The sequence below is a fragment of the Myxocyprinus asiaticus genome, chromosome 45, assembly GCF_019703515.2.
Source record: "Myxocyprinus asiaticus isolate MX2 ecotype Aquarium Trade chromosome 45, UBuf_Myxa_2, whole genome shotgun sequence".
NCBI lineage: Eukaryota > Metazoa > Chordata > Actinopteri > Cypriniformes > Catostomidae > Myxocyprinus > Myxocyprinus asiaticus.
The window spans coordinates 31,150,814-31,169,514 of record NC_059388.1 but is presented as its reverse complement, the minus strand read 5'-3'; the positions used below and the strand labels follow the sequence as shown (position 1 = coordinate 31,169,514).

Here is an 18,701-nt window from a genome sequence, read left to right as displayed (position 1 = left end):
ACACACACACACACACACACACACACACACACACACACACACACACACACACACACACACACACAAACTTGTTTTTATATCATTGTGGGGACTCTCCATAGACTTCCATGCATGTTTTGGATATTATACAGATCTAATGATAATTTCTATCCCCTAAACCTACCCCTAAACCTAACCCTCACAGAAACCTTTTTGCATTTTTACATTTTCAATAAAACAACGTTTAATATGTTATTTCCCTTGTGAGGACTGCTGGCTGGTCCCCACAATGTAGGTGATCTCAGGTTTTACTATCCTTGTGGGGACATTTGGTGCCCACAATGTAGTATAAACTTGCACACACACACACACACACACACACACACACACACACACACACACACACACACACACAGAGCTTCTCTCTGAAGTTCCAATTATTCAAAATCTGGCATCATACCGACATGCTTGACAGCCTGCAAATTTCTTTGGCTTTTAGTTTGGAGGAGGATTTTATTTTTGGCAGGATTTCATTGTGAAAGGTTTCCCCCTTCCTTTCTTTAACTAAGTAACTTTTAACAACAAGAGAAATCAAAGTGGTGTGTGTGTGTTCATTCAGCTTGGAGTATAATTTGATTTTCTTTGCATTCATTCTACGAGTTGTTTTTGTAGTCGCTTTTGTAAGAGCCAAATGGCGGATGTTGGCATCCCAGCGTGATCAGCCAGGTAGCAGATACACGTTTACAAGCACAAACAAATGATGTTAGACAGGGGTAAAATGAAGCAATCTGTTTATCATCACAACCTTTGTACTGAATTATGCAAAACTATTAGCTCATGTTTGTGCTGTTGCAAAGCTCTCGAACACTCTTGTATTAAATGAATGAGATTTTGAGCTCAAAAAAACAAACACGGACCTATAATTGTATGCGGGACACGCAGAGAGAGAGAGAGAGAGAGAGAGAGAGAGAGAGCCTAGATTAATTTACTTTATTAAACAGACAATTCAGACTCTAAATTCTGATTGGATGATTCATGTTCGGAGCCATTGTAAAATGCTGATAACACTCACATTTGGCTGCAAATTCTGTTTTAAGGGGCCGTTCACACTAAACGTTTTTGTGTCTCTCTCGCTGTTTTTTTCAGAGTGCCGTGTTTTTAGATGACGTGTCAAGTTTGACTGTTAAAAATGCGTCTTGAGAGGTATCATTTTCTAAGTGTGATTTAATATACAGTGGCAAGAAAAAGAATGTGAACCCTTTGGAATTACCTTCATTTATGTATATATTTGTCTTAAAGTTACGATAATGAACTGACACAATCTGTTTTAACTAATAACACACAAATTATTGAATTGATCTTGTACATACACATTCACAGTGAAGGTTGGAAAAAGTATGTGAACCCCTAGGCTAATGACGTCAACAAAAGCTAACTTATATTAGGTCAAAAATAAGGACAAAAACGAATGTTGATTTGAACTCTATTCATGTTGGCTTCAAACAGTTAAAAAAGTTCTGGAACAAACGGCCACTCACGTCTTCACCCTTTTGTCACGGTCACACTCGGCTTTAGGCATGCAAAATTATTTTGGACAGCACAATGGACAGGATATGATGTCATGCTCAAGGGCCTCTGGTTGTAATATACAGTGGCAAGAAAAAGTATGTGAACCCTTTGAAATTAGCTGTTTTGTTTGTTGTTGTTTTTTCACATTAATTGGTCATAAAATGTGATCTCATCTTTATCAAAGTCGCATGTATAGACAAACACAATATGCTTAAGCTAACAACACACAAACAATCCAACATTAGTTTCATGAGTCCACAAAACATTTTCCCAGTAGCGTTGTGGAGTGTCAAGGTGGTCTTTGGCAAACTTCAGGCGTGCAGCAATGTTTTTGTTGGAAAGCAGCGGCTTCCTTCGTGATGTCCTGCCATGGACACCATACCTGTTTAATGTTTTCCATATAGTAGACTCATGAACAGAGATGTTAACCAGTATCAATGATTCCTTCAAGTCTTTATCTGTCACTCTAGGGTCCTTTTTGACCTCAATGAGAATTTTGAGGTGTGCACTTTGAGTCATCTTGGCTGGACGGCCACTTCTAGAGAGAGTACCTATAGTACTAAATCATCTCCATTTATAGACAGTTTGTCTAACTGTGGACAGATGAATATCTAATCTCTCAGAGATAACTTTTTAACCCTTTCCAGCTTTATGCAAAGCAACAATTCTTGATTGTAGGTCTTCTTAAATCTCTGTTTTGTGAGGCATGGTCTACGTCAGCAGATGCTTCTTGCAAATAGCAAACTCAAAATGTCTGCGTGCTTTTTATAAGTCAAAGTAGCTCTAACCCACACCTACAGTCTCGTTTCATTAACTGGATGCCAGGTTTGCCAACTCCTGACGCTAGTAAAAACTGACAAGAAACTTTTGAAGTCTGCCATTTTTATTATGTGATTTGAATGTGTGTTTTGTGAGAAAGTGCATGTGTGATAGTTACTATAGTACTCAGAGTGTGTCCTGCATGATGTAGAATTAGAGATTTCATTGTGTTTCATCACACACACACACTCAAAGGGCTGGTGTGGGCAGACAGACTGAGTTTGTTGTAAATAATAGTGGCCGTATGTGTAATGAGACCTCATGCTCTGAGGTTCTTCTAAAGAAGAAAAGAAAAGAAATGAACAGAGAGAGGAAGAGTAGAGTTTATCCATGAGATGGAGGGAGTGTTTTATTCATGAGCAGGAAATGAGGAGAAGAACAGAGATGTGATACTGCAGGTGTTGAGCGTGTCTCTGTCCCTCACTGACTCTATTAATATTTTATATTGAAGTGATTGTGTGTGTGTTTGTGTGATTCTACTCTCTTGACAGTACTGCAGATGGAATATCCAGCTGGACTGATGACTTTATTATAGATCTTTTCTTTAGCGTATGATCAATCTGCAAAGTAGTGTTTCATTTCTATCTATGTGTACACACACGTCACAGCCTCTGCCAGAACGGCCACAGTCCATATTGCACAAACAACTTGCGTGAACTGGCTTGAATTCAGCAATTCAAATCTGATCGGCAACCTCTAAAAGTACACTCAAGCTTTACAAGGTACCAACTTAATACAATAAGCACTGTTGAGGAAAAACTAATCTCTAAAATAATTCTGGGTTAAAACAACCTATTTTGGGTTGTTTTTAACTCAGCCACTGTTTAATTACAGAACTAGGTAAATTGGGTCGTTTAATTAACCAACATAGTTCAGTTTTACAGGAATGCTGGCTTAATTTTGTCTCATAAGTAGGTTAGTATTTTCAGGTGGATTTGTCCTTTAAAAAAAGGTTGTAAAATAAACCACATTATAAACAAACTTTAAAGTAAATAATTTTTGTGTGTGTGTCTATATCTTAAATCAGGATATCTTACAATAATTCTTAAAATAATATACAACAAATGTATATAAAAAGTATATAAAATATGTATAAAATGTATAATTTAATCACATTTATATAAAATTCAAATATTTAAATATTATTATTTTTTATGATTATATTTTATTTTAAAATATATAAAATAAAGTTGTTTATATTTTAAATTCAGATATCTTAAAATAATATGTACAAAAATAAAAGATGTATACCAATATGTAAATTTATAATCTATATACATTTAAATATATATATATATTTATTTATTTATTATTATTATTATTATTATTATATAAAATATATAAAAACAAGTTGTTTATATATTCAATTAAGATATCTTAAAATAATTCTTAAAATAATATAAAGCATATTTATGTACAACATATATAAAATGTATATAACATATAAAGATTTTTTTTAAATATATAAAAATAAAGTTGTTTATATTTTAAATTGATATCTGTACAAAATAAACAATATGTTATAATGTTATGAAATATCTTACTGTCTTTATAATATATATATATATAAACAATATAAAAAAACAAGATGTTTATATATTCAAATAAGATATATTAAAATAATTCTTAAAATAATATCCCAAAAATGTTAAGTATATAAAAAAATATAAAAATAATTTAATATTTTTTTTAAATAAAATGTTAGTTAATTTTATTTGAAAATATATATAAAAATAAAACAAGTTGCTTAGATTTTCAATTAATAGTGCCGTATTATCTTAAAATAAATCTTAAAATAATAAACCAAAAATATTGTTAATCATAAATTTAGTGAAATTTTTGCTTAAAACTAAACCATACAATTTGCCAATGGGTTAAGAAAGATAAACTAAATAAAAATGAAGTTTTACAGATGTTTAGATATTTGTATTGGAAAACAAGACAAAAAATACTGACTAATCCTGCAGTGTAAGCGTTTAGTCAAATCACTAACTCTAAGTATGAGCAACAGTAATGGTGATGCTTACTACATCCTGACTTTACTACAACATCACTTTACTGAAGCAAGTTAAGAGAAACTTTAATGGATAAACTTCAGACAACTTGAATGGAGTGAAAGATCATTGAAGTTTAATTTCACACAGCAGACAGAGAATATATCCCTCTTTCTTTATTTGTCTGGTGCTCTTTCACCTCACTTTGACTGACAGACAGCAGTTTCATCATTGTCCTCGTCTTCTCTCTCTCGTCTTTCTCTCGTCCTTGGAATGACCTTGTATTAATGAGTGTGTGATCACGAGTCCATTGGGCTTTCAGCTCGTCTCACAGCAAATACACAAGCAATCCCTCCCTCCACACACACACACATATGCATTCAGTCTGTCGCTCTCACAGATACCATTAGCACGACTCTGAGGTTGAAAAAGAAAGCTATAGATAAAGTCAGAAAGAGAAAAAGCAAAAAACAACAAACAAAGAGGAATTAAGACGAGGAGGAAGCAACCTGTAGAAAACAAACAGCATACTCTTCCTCAAACTGAAGGTATGTGACTTTAAATGTCTGTTTAGAAGCTCACAGTCACTCCGAATGTATTACTTTAAAACTTGTTTCAAGCAAAACATGGAATTCTTTGCTTTGAAAATCTCTACGCTCAAGAGAGAAGCTCTTCAAATCCTGTACACAAGGATAGTCTCTTTTCCTCTTGTTATTTCTCGAGTATGTGGAGGATGAAAGACACAGATAACGGCAGTATTTCAGCGGTTTGGACACTAGAGGCCTTTCTGTGCGGTGACTTAACCGTGTCACTGTGCTGCTGTCAGGGTTTAAACTGGGAGAAATCTCTTCCTGTGTCATGAATTGTGATGACAGAAAGTCTTTAGGACCTCAGAGTGTCTTGTTGACCATTTTATAACACAAAATCTAAAAAAACAAACAAACAAGTGAGCAAAATGTTTTAAAGCCCCTCCCCCCCTAAAAAAAAGTTTAAATAAAGAGTTTTTTCATGTGACATCTGTTTTTTGGATGTGAAAAGCAGAAATCACATAGAATCACATTCAGAAAATTCATCAATTTTGACTTATGAACTGGGGAAATAAATTGGATACATTAGATTTTTTTTGCAACTTATGACTTCTCGCCAATGAAATTAAGGTTTTTTTGATTTTCATCAATGATAAATAAGACGAGACGAAAGAGACGCATCATGACAACAATCAATATTAATTAGACCATAATGTTGATGAAAATATGATGAGAAAAAATTATTCTGCAACATAATAACAGTTTTACTTTCATTCATTCTAGTGATGGAACAATATATTGAATTTCGAAATATCGCGAACCAAAATAAATGACGAACCATCATCACAATCTCCTTGTGACTTTTTTTTAACACTATTTGCAGCATTCTGACAAGGTCCTTAAAGTGCTTGAATTTTACTTTTCGAAATTTAAGTACTAGAAAACTTTTTTTTTATTTTTTTAAGTGCTTAAAAGTGCTTAAAATGAAGACGAGATCACACACTCCACTTTCATTGAATAATATTTTGTCTTTTAAAATCCTTTCTGTCCTTCACGGTAATTTATTGATCAAAAGTAAAAAGAAACATTGATTTTTAATCACTCATAGCATGGATGCGGTAAAGAAAATCCATGCACTATGTGAAGCGCTCGCTGAACTGCCTGTTTTCTTAAAGAGACAGTACCGGTTTAGCACTTGTAATACAAATGAATGTAAATACTTGTAAAGTGTACACATTATATCAAACAGTGACAACTCATATTATTATTCTGTATGCAATTTCCTGGATGCACCGATATGAAAATTTTTGGCTGATCCGATACCGATTTTAACAAAAACCTATGGGCCGATACTGCTATTTTGCCACTTACCTTATTTTGTCATCATATCAGTGTTTTACTTTAGATTTATGCTTTCAAAAATGTACACATGCTTTTTTCCTGTTCTAACAATAAATAATTACCATTTGAACATGAATTGGATCTGTTGAACACATGACAGGCCAACATTTTTAGAGACACAATAAATAGATGAATAGAAGATTAAAAGATACAAAATATGATAACATGATGATTGATATGAAAAATGGCCATTTTGTACTTTTAAAACATTTTTGCACTTTCGTTTTTGCAGTTCAAAACAACAGAACTCACATTTTACATGTATGTTCTGTATATGATTGAACATTACAAATTCATACTATGCATATATTGGGCAATTCCACAGAAATGTCAAGCACATCATGGAAAAATAAAAAGTTCAAACCAAAGGAACAAAACCCCCCTTTAAATTCTGTATTATAGGGGTATAAAGGATAATGCAGTCCAGACCGCTAGAGGGCGCCGCTTGCTCACACAGCACTGACTGAAGCGCTGATTGCAGACTCAATTTTAATAAACCACAGCCTTTTCAATCTTAATTCAATCAATCATGCAGTATTAATGGATATCATACAGATGTTCCCAAAGTCAAAGCTGGTTTCAAAGTGTTTTAAATGGTTTTCCTAATCATGTAGCCTATAGGTAAGTGCAGCATTCACAGCTGTCGCGTCCGTTCATGGCGGTTTTTTCGCATTATTGTGAAAACGAAGAGGAAGAAAAAATTTATATTACATATTCTTGCCAACCCTTCTTCATAGTGCAGCTTTTATTATTTCTGGATTGTGCATTTGAATTCACAGTTTTTACAAAGTTTGTTACTAATTAATTATAAATCAACCATCGGATTTTCATATCAGCATTTTCATGCTTATAAGGTTTTAATTTGGTCAGTAATTGGCTGATGAATATTGGCAGCCAATACACTGGTGCATCCTTAATTTCATTACATTATATTAATTGATAGATGACGAATTCTACATTTTTTAAATGGTTATAATAATGATGACAAACCAAAAATATAGATAAAAAAACATTATATAAACTTTCACATACCATACATATTCCTCGCAAAAAAATATGTCCCTGAGCTAGGTTAGGGAAAGAAACAAGTACAGCTGTTCGTTGCATGTTATAGAGGAGTTTAAGTCATTTAAGTGTTGTAATATTGAATCAAGACGGAGCACTTGCATTAAAATGAATTTTAAAAATAAATAAAAAAACTATATGAAACGGAAGTCCCGCCTTAGAGGTAAAAGAGCCGATCACTTTATAGATACAGACATCACCTGCCGCATTAGCAGGACCTGCCTGAAAAATTGTTGTTTTTAGCGTGATCAGAGATAAAGATACCTTTGATTTCAGATTTTACTGCTGATTTCTTTTTCTCCCCAATCTGGAATGCCCAATTCCCAATGGTGGCGTGGTGACTCGCCTCAATCCGGGTGGCGGAGGATGAATCTCAGTTGCGTCCACGTCTGAGATCATCAGTCCGTGCATCTTATCACGTGGCTTGTTGAGCGCGTTACCGCGGAGACGTAGCGTGTTTGGAGGCTTCACGCTATTCTCCGCGGCATCCACGCACAACTCACCACGAGCCCCACCGAGAACGAACCACATTATAGCGACAATGAGGAGGTTACCCCACGTGACTCTACCCTCCCTAGCAACCGGGCCAATTTGGTTGCTTAGGAGACCTGGCTGGAGTCACTCAGCACGCCCTGGATTCGAACTCATGACTCCAGTGGTGGTAGTCAGCATCAATACTCGCTGAGATACCCAGGCCCCCATCAGATTTTTCTACTGATTTAAAATTCGTTATCTGATCGCAATCTTTTGGAGATTTCGGTCTATCCCCTTTCAAGCAGATAGGAGCTGTTCTTTAAAGCAAGTTTTTTATAAAATTATAAGCTTCACATTTCTACCTTTAAACCCTCCAAAATGTAAACATTTTAAGTGTCTTACTGTAACCTCGATTTTTTTTTTTTCTTTTTTTTTTAAGGAAAAAATTATTTTTTGTGGGAATTAACATTATGCCACAAATGCTGTTGACTAAGAATGATCAGAATATTCCTTTAAATGCATAGATTTACAGGGTTTGCACAAACACGGAAAATCTGGAAATTTCAGTTAAATTAATACAATCTTATGGAAAAAGTTGTGGAAAATCTATTGAAATTTCTACAGTATTTCAGTGACTAGAAATTGCTCTTTTTGAGTGCAATCTTGTCTTGGGCACTTGCAGTGTGAACGTAAAAGTGTTACAGTTGTATGCTTATAGAAGGCAACTGATCATAACAATGCTTGTTTTGTGGTTTTCTTGATGTTCAAAGGACATAAATCACATTGTTATGCAGGACAGCACATTTTTCCTGCATAAACTTCAAAGCGTTTCCTTAGAAAAGCATTTAAACATGTTTGCTGTGTCCGATTCACGTCTGTGTCAGAACATCCCCTCGGGGACGACAGGAGAGAGAGATAGACAGATAAAGTGAAATATATGCAAGTGAAGAGTGTTGTGCCTTCCTCATCAGCATACACATCATGTTTTCTGTATCCCTCGCTCTCTCCTCATCGTGACTGGTGAAAACCTGCTGTCTGCTGTTTTATATTGGATGCTTTTGCAAACACGTCTTGTATGTAGGTGTATAGTCCACATTCAGACTGCACATATAGGGCATGTGTGCATTTAAGAGGGGCCGTTTTTCCCAGGATGGTGTGTGAAGTGGTTCATCCATGACTGGAATGAGAATAAGTGGGGTGCCATGCGACCCTGTGAGCTCGGAGCATCGGGCCTCAATGCCACTGCTGTTGCCATAGTTATTGGTTAACCTATCAGAATGACTCCTGCACAACTGTACAACCAGTCTTTCTCTCTCTCTTAAATGAATGTTCTGGGTTCAATACAAGTTAAACTCTATCGAAAGTTTTGGAGGAATAACGTCGATTACAACAGAGAATAAAAGAAGGAAAAAACATCTAGACAGGATAAACACCAGGATAAACTTTAAAATTCACATTGTTTCGAAAGTATTGTTACAAGAGTTAAACAATATATTGATGTTTCTTCAACTGCGGGCACTTTCATGTCTCAGGGGTTGATTAATTAAAATTAACACTTTTCAAATTTTTCTTTTTATTAAATGCAGGTTTAATTAGTATGGAGCCCCTTAGAAGACAGGGTGGGAATGTTTTTTTTTTGGCAATAGTTTTGCATTCCTTGCAATAGTTTTGCGTTCCCTTGCAAAAGTTTTGCGTTCCTTGCAATAGTTTTACGTTCCTTGCAATAATTTTGCATTCCTTCGCAATAGTTTTGCATTCCCTCGCAATAAGTTTTGCGTATGCTCGCAATAGTTTTGAGTTCCCTCGCAATGGTTTTGCATTCCCTCGCAATAGTTTTGCATTCCCTTGCAATATTTTGCATGTCCTCGCAATAAGTTTTGCGTATGCTCGCAATAGTTTTGTGTTCCCTCGCAATAGTTTTGTGTTCCCTCGCAATAAGTTTTGCGTTCCCTCGCAATAAGTTTTGCGTTCCCTCACAATAGTTTTGCATTCCCTCGCAATAGTTTTGTGTTCCCTCGCAATAAGTTTTGCGTTCCCTCGCAATAAGTTTTGAGTTCCCTCACAATAGTTTTGCATTCCCTCGCAATAGTTTTGTGTTCCCTCGCAATAAGTTTTGCGTTCCTTGCAATAGTTTTGCATTCCCTTGCAATAATTTTGCATTCCCTCACAATAGTTTTGCATTCCCTCGCAATAGTTTTGTGTTCCCTCGCAATAGTTTTGTGTTCCCTCGCAATAAGTTTTGCGTTCCCTCGCAATAAGTTTTGCATTCCCTCGCAATAGTTTTGCATTCCCTCACAATAGTTTTGCATTCCCTCGCAATAGTTTTGTGTTCCCTCGCAATAGTTTTGTGTTCCCTCGCAATAAGTTTTGCGTTCCTTGCAATAGTTTTGAGTTCCCTCGCAATGGTTTTGCATTCCCTCGCAATAGTTTTGCATTCCCTTGCAATATTTTGCATGTCCTCGCAATAGGTTTTGCGTATGCTCGCAATAGTTTTGTGTTCCCTGGTGATAGTTTTGGGTTTCCTCACAATATTTTGCCGTCCCTCGCAATAGTTTTGTGTTCCTTCAATATAAGTTTTGCGTACTCTCGCAATAGTTTTGTGTTCCTTGGAATAGTTTTGCATTCCCTCGCAATAGTTTTGCGTTCCTCGCAATACATTTTGTATTCCCTCGCAATAGTTTTGCGTTCCCTCGCAATGGTTTTGCGTTCCTTCGCTACAAGTTTTACGTTCCTTGCAATAGTTTTGCGTTCCCTTGCAATAGTTTTGTGTTCCCTTGCAATAGTTTTGCGTTCCTTTGCTATAAGTTTTACGTTCCTTGCAATAGTTTTGCATTCCCTCACAATAGTTTTGCGTTCCTCGCAATACATTTTGTATTCCCTCGCAATAGTTTTGCGTTCCCTCGCAATGGTTTTGCGTTCCTTCGCTATAAGTTTTACGTTCCTTGCAATAGTTTTGCGTTCCCTCGCAATAGTTTTGCGTTCCCTTGCAATAGTTTTGCATTCCTTTGCTATAAGTTTTACGTTCCTTGCAATAGTTTTGCATTCCCTCACAATAGTTTTACGTTCCCTCACAATAGTTTTGCTTTCCCACGCAATAGTTTTGCATTCCTTCGCTATGATTACTGTGTTCCTCACAATAGTTTTGCGTTCCCTCGCAATAAGTTTTGCTTACCTGTATATTGTATCCATATAGTAACCATGGTTAATCATGTTGTTACTATAGTTTTACTGTCAAAGTCCTACTAATTAAAATCAAAATAACTGCAAAATTTAGATTTTTATTACCATAGTTTTTGTTTTCTTATATTAGTACTATAGTTTTACTATGAATATCAAGGTTAAAATATGGTTATTTTAGTAAAAACATGGTCAATTTATTGCGAGGGAATGCAAAACTATTACGAGTTCACGCAAAACTATTTCAGAAAAAAAATTACCGTCCTGTCCTCTAAGGGGCTCCATACATTAGAACTGAATTGGAAACTTTTAACCAGGCCTTCATTTATTTTTGGTCATTTTCAAATGTATTTTATGTATAGATTTGACTGTTTTAGCATTCAGATCTAGACTTTGAATATTAAACTATGAAAATCCATTATTAAAATAAAAATTATTACATTTTTAAAACTATGATCATCTAAACAAGGAGTAAAACAAACTTAAACCACTTCAATATTTATTATGTGAAAATTATTTCTATAAATTTTTCCACAGTGTGGCATCATTTCAACCACACCAAATCATTTTGCCCCTAATAACGTTTTTATGAAAAATTTGTCATATTATTTGAAAATGTTAAATATATAATTTCCATCAGCGTCATTTCCAACACAGAATTCTATTAAACACAATACAAAATTTGAGATGTTTTGGAAATGAATAACAAATGATCCTGTGATGTATGTACATACACAGTTGAATATTAGTAGACAAACTAAATCATCTAGTAAGAGCGTGAAAGATTTTTTTTATGAGACTTTTATTGATCTTAACTTGTATTGAACCTGGAATATTCCTTTAACAAATATACAAACTTCATATTTCTGATAAATATACATGCCTCATAGACTTCAGTTATTATAAGTGGATTACTGTAACTGTGCACGGAAGAAAGTCGTTAAAGTTTGGAATGACATGAGGGTGAGTAAATGATGACAGAATTCCTTTCCGGCTATTCCTTTAGCTTGTGATGAACCTGGAACGTTTCTTTAAAAAACCCAGCAGTTAATTCCTTTTACATTCAGCACATATTGAATCTCTAATGAGAAAGATTTTTAAAAGTGAGCAGGAAACTGCTCTGAGATCAGTCAGATGTTGTGAGATCAATCTCTCGTTGGTTTGCTTTGATATGCGGGAACTGGTGTTTATATACACATGCACACACAAAAGCGTGCTGGGAGGTGTTGAAGTTATCTTTCTGTTCTGTTTGAGTCTCTCTTTCACGCGGGCTGTTTGAAGCCACTTTCTCATATATGGGTTGCTAAGGTGCAGAGACTGAAAAACACATAACTCTTCTTGAGTAAAGAACACACACACACACACACACACACACACACTGTTCAAATTCTCATAAGGTCTTCCATGGAAACATACACACTTATCCCTTCTCCACTGAACTGGTCCCAGAGCTGGTGTTCGGGCGGCTCTCAGATCCAGCCCACTTTTCCACTGACGTGTCGACCAGCTGAACGATGACATCACTGACTATAGCTGGGTTTCAATCCACATATGTGCAAACTTTAGGATACTGCATGCAAAAATGCTGAACGGAAACGCCAAGATGCAAATAATGTTTCCAAAATGCTCATATATTCCTATAGAATTTATATAGAATATATGGATGCGCATCAAAAGAGTCATGTGACACGCTTTCGCTCCCAGACATAAGGCATTTGCCACTGAGCGCAAGCAAAAATGAAGTTCATCAGAGCATTTTGTCTGCACGTTCTAAATCGCAAGTAATTCATTACATTTTATAAAAGAGCCACAGTGGCTTTAACTTCCATTTTTATTTTTTATTTTGTGCCAATTTCCCCAAAAGTGACGATTTTGTTCTTGTAGACACATAAACTCCCATGAGGGGGAAAAAACAGAAAGGTAAACTAGATGAACTCTCAAAAACCAGAAACCAACAGAGTGAATAACAGGAACAGGACAAAACCGACAAGATAAAAACAGCACCACAATACAAACGATTTGACAAAGGACTCAACACTTGGAGAGCTTATATAGGGAGAGGTAATTGGGAGAGCAGGTGCCACGGATGATCAGCTGATTGGAATAATGATTCTTACCAAGGCAACTGGAGCTGGCAAACTCAACGTGGCACCTGCAAGACACAAGAGGGTGTAAGAGACAAGGCAAACACTCAGACGAGACAGATAAATAGTCAGGGGAGGCACAGTCAGGCCAGACTGTGACACACATGGCTAGGAAACGCTGCTTTAGGGCTGCACGATTATGACAAAATCATAATTGTCAATTATTTCCTTTGATATTGTAATTGAAATTATTTCAATTAATAGAATTTACATGAAAATTCTTATTTTGTGTGGAAAATATGCATGGCATATTTTATTATTTATGCAACAAAAACTGAGAACTGCATTTTTGAGTGACTATTTACTGTACATGGAAAGCAAAAGTTTTACTATCCTCTTGCGACCCCACGTCTACATGCGTGGACGTTGTATTTTGACTTTGCTATACGCAACGCATAATTCACGTGACACAACAGCATGCCGTCGATTTCCTTGAAACACTCCTACGGACGCAGCATCTTCGGTAAGAAATATCTTTACGTTTTTTAATTGAAACCTGTTTGGTTGTAAAGAGTAGCATCTCTAGTTTCGTTTGATAGGCTGTTCATTTGTTCATTTTTCGCATGTCAGCACGCTGATAAACATGATGCCACATATGTGGACACTGGCACTGCATTTCCTCAAAAGTAGAAAAAACATGTTAGTTATTTTGAATAACTATCAACATGAACACATCTGTGGGTGATTTTGCTTAATTTTAATTTACATTTTGATATATTTTATTTTATTATCACTGTACAATACAGTTGTATTCATTAACATTAGTAAATGCATTCCTATATTTACAGTGCATCATCACATTGAGAATAAATAAGTTCATTCAAAAACTGAATAATGTTGCCTTCCGAGGTTTTATATGGAGTTAGGATGAAAATAAGGAGCATTTCAAACTGTTCTGAGACCAGTGCAGACAGACAGCACACTGACGGTTAAGTCATTCACTAAATAGGGAGCAAGGGAGCATCCTATAGCTCTCTATGCAGCTAAGTGCGTTCACTCCTAAAATCTGATCAAAAGTTCAGTTTCAGGCTGCAGATGATGTTTGGATCACTCAACATGTTTGACAGACATGTGACAATGATAATCAGTACATAGATTCACAATTTATAATGTATCATTTTATTTTAACATGATTGACAGTGATTGGATGATGCTGGTCATTACTTTAAATCTGAATTAATTAATTAGACATTAATTTTTAGGAAAACTATTTGCTCTAGAAAAAAAAAATGTATATATATATATATATATATATATATATATATATATATATATATATATATATATATATATTTATTTATTTGCTTGTTTATTAGGAGCTATTAGTTGCAAATAAAAAAGGGAAATGGAAAATGCACATTTTTAATAAATTCTACACAGAAAGTGAGCAACGTACAATTCTAGAATGCCTCCGACTCGCCTCAATCTCAGTTGCCTCCGCGTCTGAGACCGTCAATCCGCGCATCTTATCATGTGGCTTGTTGTGCACGTTACCATGGAGACGTAGCATGTGTGGAGGCTTCACGCTATTCTCCGTGGCATCCACACACAACTTACCACACGCCCCACCGAGAGCGAGAACCACATTATAGTGACCACGAGGAGGTTACCCCATGTGACTCTACCCTCCCTAGCAACTAGACCAATTGGTTGCTTAGGAGACCTGGCTGGAGTCACTCAGCATGCCCTGAATTTGAACTTGCAGCTCCAGGTGTGATAGTCAGTGTCTTTATTCGCTGAGATACCCAGGCCCACAAAATGCGTAAATCTTTAAAAAATTGGCTGAAATATTGTTCGGAGTGTACAAACAAACAGTGCATCACTGTCTTTGTCTTATAAGTTTTGAGAACATATTTTAACATCCAAAGTATTTTGTTTCAGTGCTTTACAACCTGATCACACGGGAAATTGACACGTTGTTTCTGAAAGTTCATGTACCCTGAAATCGACCCCATTCAGCCAAATTAGTTACAAACGGCAGGTCCCGTCAGACATTTTTGCATCAGTTCTACCATGAACATTTTCCTCTGTTGCTACTGACACCCGAGACACTGTTTCCGGTCCCATAGGAACCAGGAAGTAATTGCGTTCACATAAACAATGGATAGCTTGATTCGGAGGTTGCATTTTCACTTTAAAATTACATTTTTACTGCTCTGACAGTTAGGTTTAGGGTTGAGGTTTGGGGCAGTATGGTTAATACAATATGCATTCTTTTTGACTGTTTTATGTCATTAACAACTAAAAAACAACTCGCTTTTGGCGCCCCCCTGTGGACATTTCACCTGGAAAATGGAGCTCACACGTTTCCTTTCAACAACACTTCCAGCTTTGAAATTCAATCCGAAATTCAAATTTTGGTAAGCACAGATCCATTTCAGCAGCAAAACTTTTGACGTGCAGTCACCAAATTCACAGTCTATTTTTCATGAGCTGGCTTTAATGTACCAGTCAGAAGTATTTGTAAATAAAATAATTTTATTTTATATGGACGGAGATAATAAAGTGAACGGAGTAGCTGTGCAAAGTGACGTCCACATGAACGTACGATGTGAGGCACCAATTGTAGACAGATTAGTTGATTATAATCTAGTTTTTCGATTTAGTTTTGTGTCATCTAGTTTTGATTGGCATTTTGAGTTGTTGTGGTGATGTTCTGATGTCATTCGGTCCTGACCAATCAGATCAAACCTTCCATTTGCTATTAGTATCAATTAGAGTTTTTCAAAGTGTCTACGCCTGGTCATGTGATTCAGGAGTGTCTCTGATTGGCTGTTTTCTCCCCTGAGAGAGATTGAATGACTGTTTTTTACTTAGTAATAATGATCAGTTAATACATGAAACTGCTTTTCCCAGCATACATCGCTCCGGCTGTCCTGTGATTGACTCACTGCACTTTACAGGAGTGTTGCAGGTGGAGCGCGGATGCTCTCGATTATTGATCTCATTGACACGATCAAACGCAGTTGCGATGAAGCCAGCTTTGTAGCGCTCGGTCACCTGGCTCGCCCCCTCTCTCTCGCTCTCTGTCGGTCGGCATCTCCCCCCCCCCCCCCCCCCCGTTCCTGTGGGGCTGCTGGGTTGTTTGTGTCTTTCTAATGAATTCAGATGATTGTCTCGCAGTATGAAGTCACCAAAGACTGAATGAAAAGAAGCTGTGAAGTAACTCGAGTGATTGACAGATAGAGTGACTCTGAATGGCTTTTAACGTACACAGTTCTATTTAAAAAGACGCTAAGAGAAAATTATATCAGATTTTTAATGAGGTAAAAGGGAAGAAACATCAGTAAATATTCACTGAACATTTTCTAGTTCCCACAGAACCTAGAAAAATCAGGGAATTTTACAGTTGTGATTTACAGGCCTGAAATCTTGACTGTATTGCTTTTTTGTGAGTAGGGTTTTTATGCAGAACCGGTTCCTTTAAAAAAAAATTAGATGAAGAATCCAGTGATTTCAGTAAGCTTAAAAAATCTGTTTAAATCTACATGGAGAGGGTCCCCCCTTGGGGGCAGCCATCTTACGGTCACATGACCAGCCAAATTCTATTCGCTTAATCTCAGTGACCGCCCTGCTACTGCACACTTTCCCACATTGATTAATCATGTCTGACTAAGAATACTGAATTTTTACAATGGCATTGGTAACGGTAAACTTTTGCATTTAAATAATGCTACATCCAGGCCCCTAGGTGTCAGTGTAAGTCCAGGACGACATACACAAAAAATTGCACCTTTAACCCTCCTAATGCATTCAGAATCTGCAGACACCTTTTGCATTCATGGGTCAATTTTGACCCGGTTGAATTCAAGCTTATAAATCATTCATAACCTGATGGCTTTCATCTAAAACTATATTGTAAGTCATTAATAAGTTCTTAACTGTTCATACAAGTAAAAAGATTGATATTTTTGGCATGTTAACTGTCCAAATATAAAAGTTACTGTATTAATTAATATGCCATTTTTTTTAAAATAATAAAATGTAGAAATTCTTTGACATTTTAGAATTTACTTTACAGCAAAACCAGTGTAAGTGATGAAAGCAACGTATTCTTTTTCAACTAAACTTCATCAAAACAAGTTTACAACTCAAGTGTACAACATTAATACTTCTTCACTATGTTTTTAAGATAAATCTATTTTATTTACTCTCATGAAGTGTTGAATGTTGATGTGTGAGTTTGCTGTAAGCATATGTGAACAATTTCCTCTTTCATGCACTATTTAGACTAATGTGTGCATGAACTTTTGCTCTCTGTGATTTAGTTTATTTGTTATGTTTGTTACATTTGTCATGTCTGTTTTCTACAGGAATGTGTGTGTGTCTGTGTGTGACTGTATGGATGTATTAAGATGAAATGTGTATATGCTGCCTTTGGTAATGCTTACAAATTTGATCTGTGGTAGTAGAACGTCTCGTGGGTAAATGACCTGTGAATCATCCTATATTTTATACCTGATGTGCTTGTATCTTCATGGTGTTATCAAATAAAGTATTAAAATGTATGTGTGTGTGCAGTCCCAGTGAGAGACAGAAAGTGTGTAAGAGAGTTTGGGAAAGAGGAAAAATGTAAGTGAAGTGTTTATAAGTAAAAATCTAATTCATAGCCACAATTGATGCTCGGTCAAAATTGACCCGGGAACGCAAAAGATGTGACAATTTGTTTAAATGGTTAAATCTCTTAAACAATTTTATTTAAAAATCTGAAAAAAAATGTTTTAAATGTGTATTTTGATAGTCTTGACAAAGTCCCAAAGTTTGATTCCTGTACGAAAAACAATATGGTATTTAATAATTATTATCTACCTCTCCCGTGATACAAATGTCCCGAACGCAATAGGAGGGTTAATGGTTTTGTAAGTGGTCTTCGAATCAAACTGGAACCAGAATCGTTAATTCCAGCTAGAGTTATTATAGTAATTGCATTAGATATCATGAACTAACAATGAACAGTATATTTTTTACAGCATTTACTAATGTTCATTATTAGTTCATATTCATAATGCATTAACTATTGTTAACGCATACAAGTTTTAATTTTAAAAATGTATCCTTGAGTGGCTTGTTGCTTTTAACCCTCCTATTGCGTGCTAGACAATAATATTTAAGTACCACTTTGTTTTTAGTACAGGAATCAAACTTTCAGATTTTGTCAAGACTATCAAAATACACATAATATTTTTTATTTTTTATTTTATTATCAAATTGTTTAAGAGATTTAGCCATTTAATTTAAAAAAAAAAATGTTTTACATCTTTTGCATTTGTGGCTTAATTTTGATTCGGGCTTTAATTTTTTTTTTACATCTATGAATTCGATTTTTACTTATAAACACTTCACTTACATTTTTCCTCTTTCCCAAACTCTCTCACACGCTTTTTGTCTCTTACTGGGACTGCACACACACATACACATACAGTAACAAACAGACACACACACACACATTCTTGTACAAAACAGACATGACAAATGTAACAAACATAACAAATAAACTAAATCACAGAGAGCAAAAGTTAATGCACACATTAGTCTAAATAGTGCATGAAAGA

At 35.6% G+C, this 18,701-nt stretch overlaps 1 protein-coding gene across 1 annotated transcript in view; it reads left to right on the top strand.

Annotated features, from left to right (window-relative positions):
* Positions 1 to 4,723: 4,723 nt before the first annotated feature.
* LOC127435222 (pleiotrophin-A-like) overlaps positions 4,724 to 18,701 on the top strand; it is a 56,878-nt gene continuing 42,900 nt past the window's right edge. The window contains exon 1 of the mRNA XM_051688505.1: positions 4,724 to 4,909. The gene's annotated coding sequence lies outside the window, so the exon portion shown is untranslated. The remainder of the gene's footprint in view (positions 4,910 to 18,701) is intronic.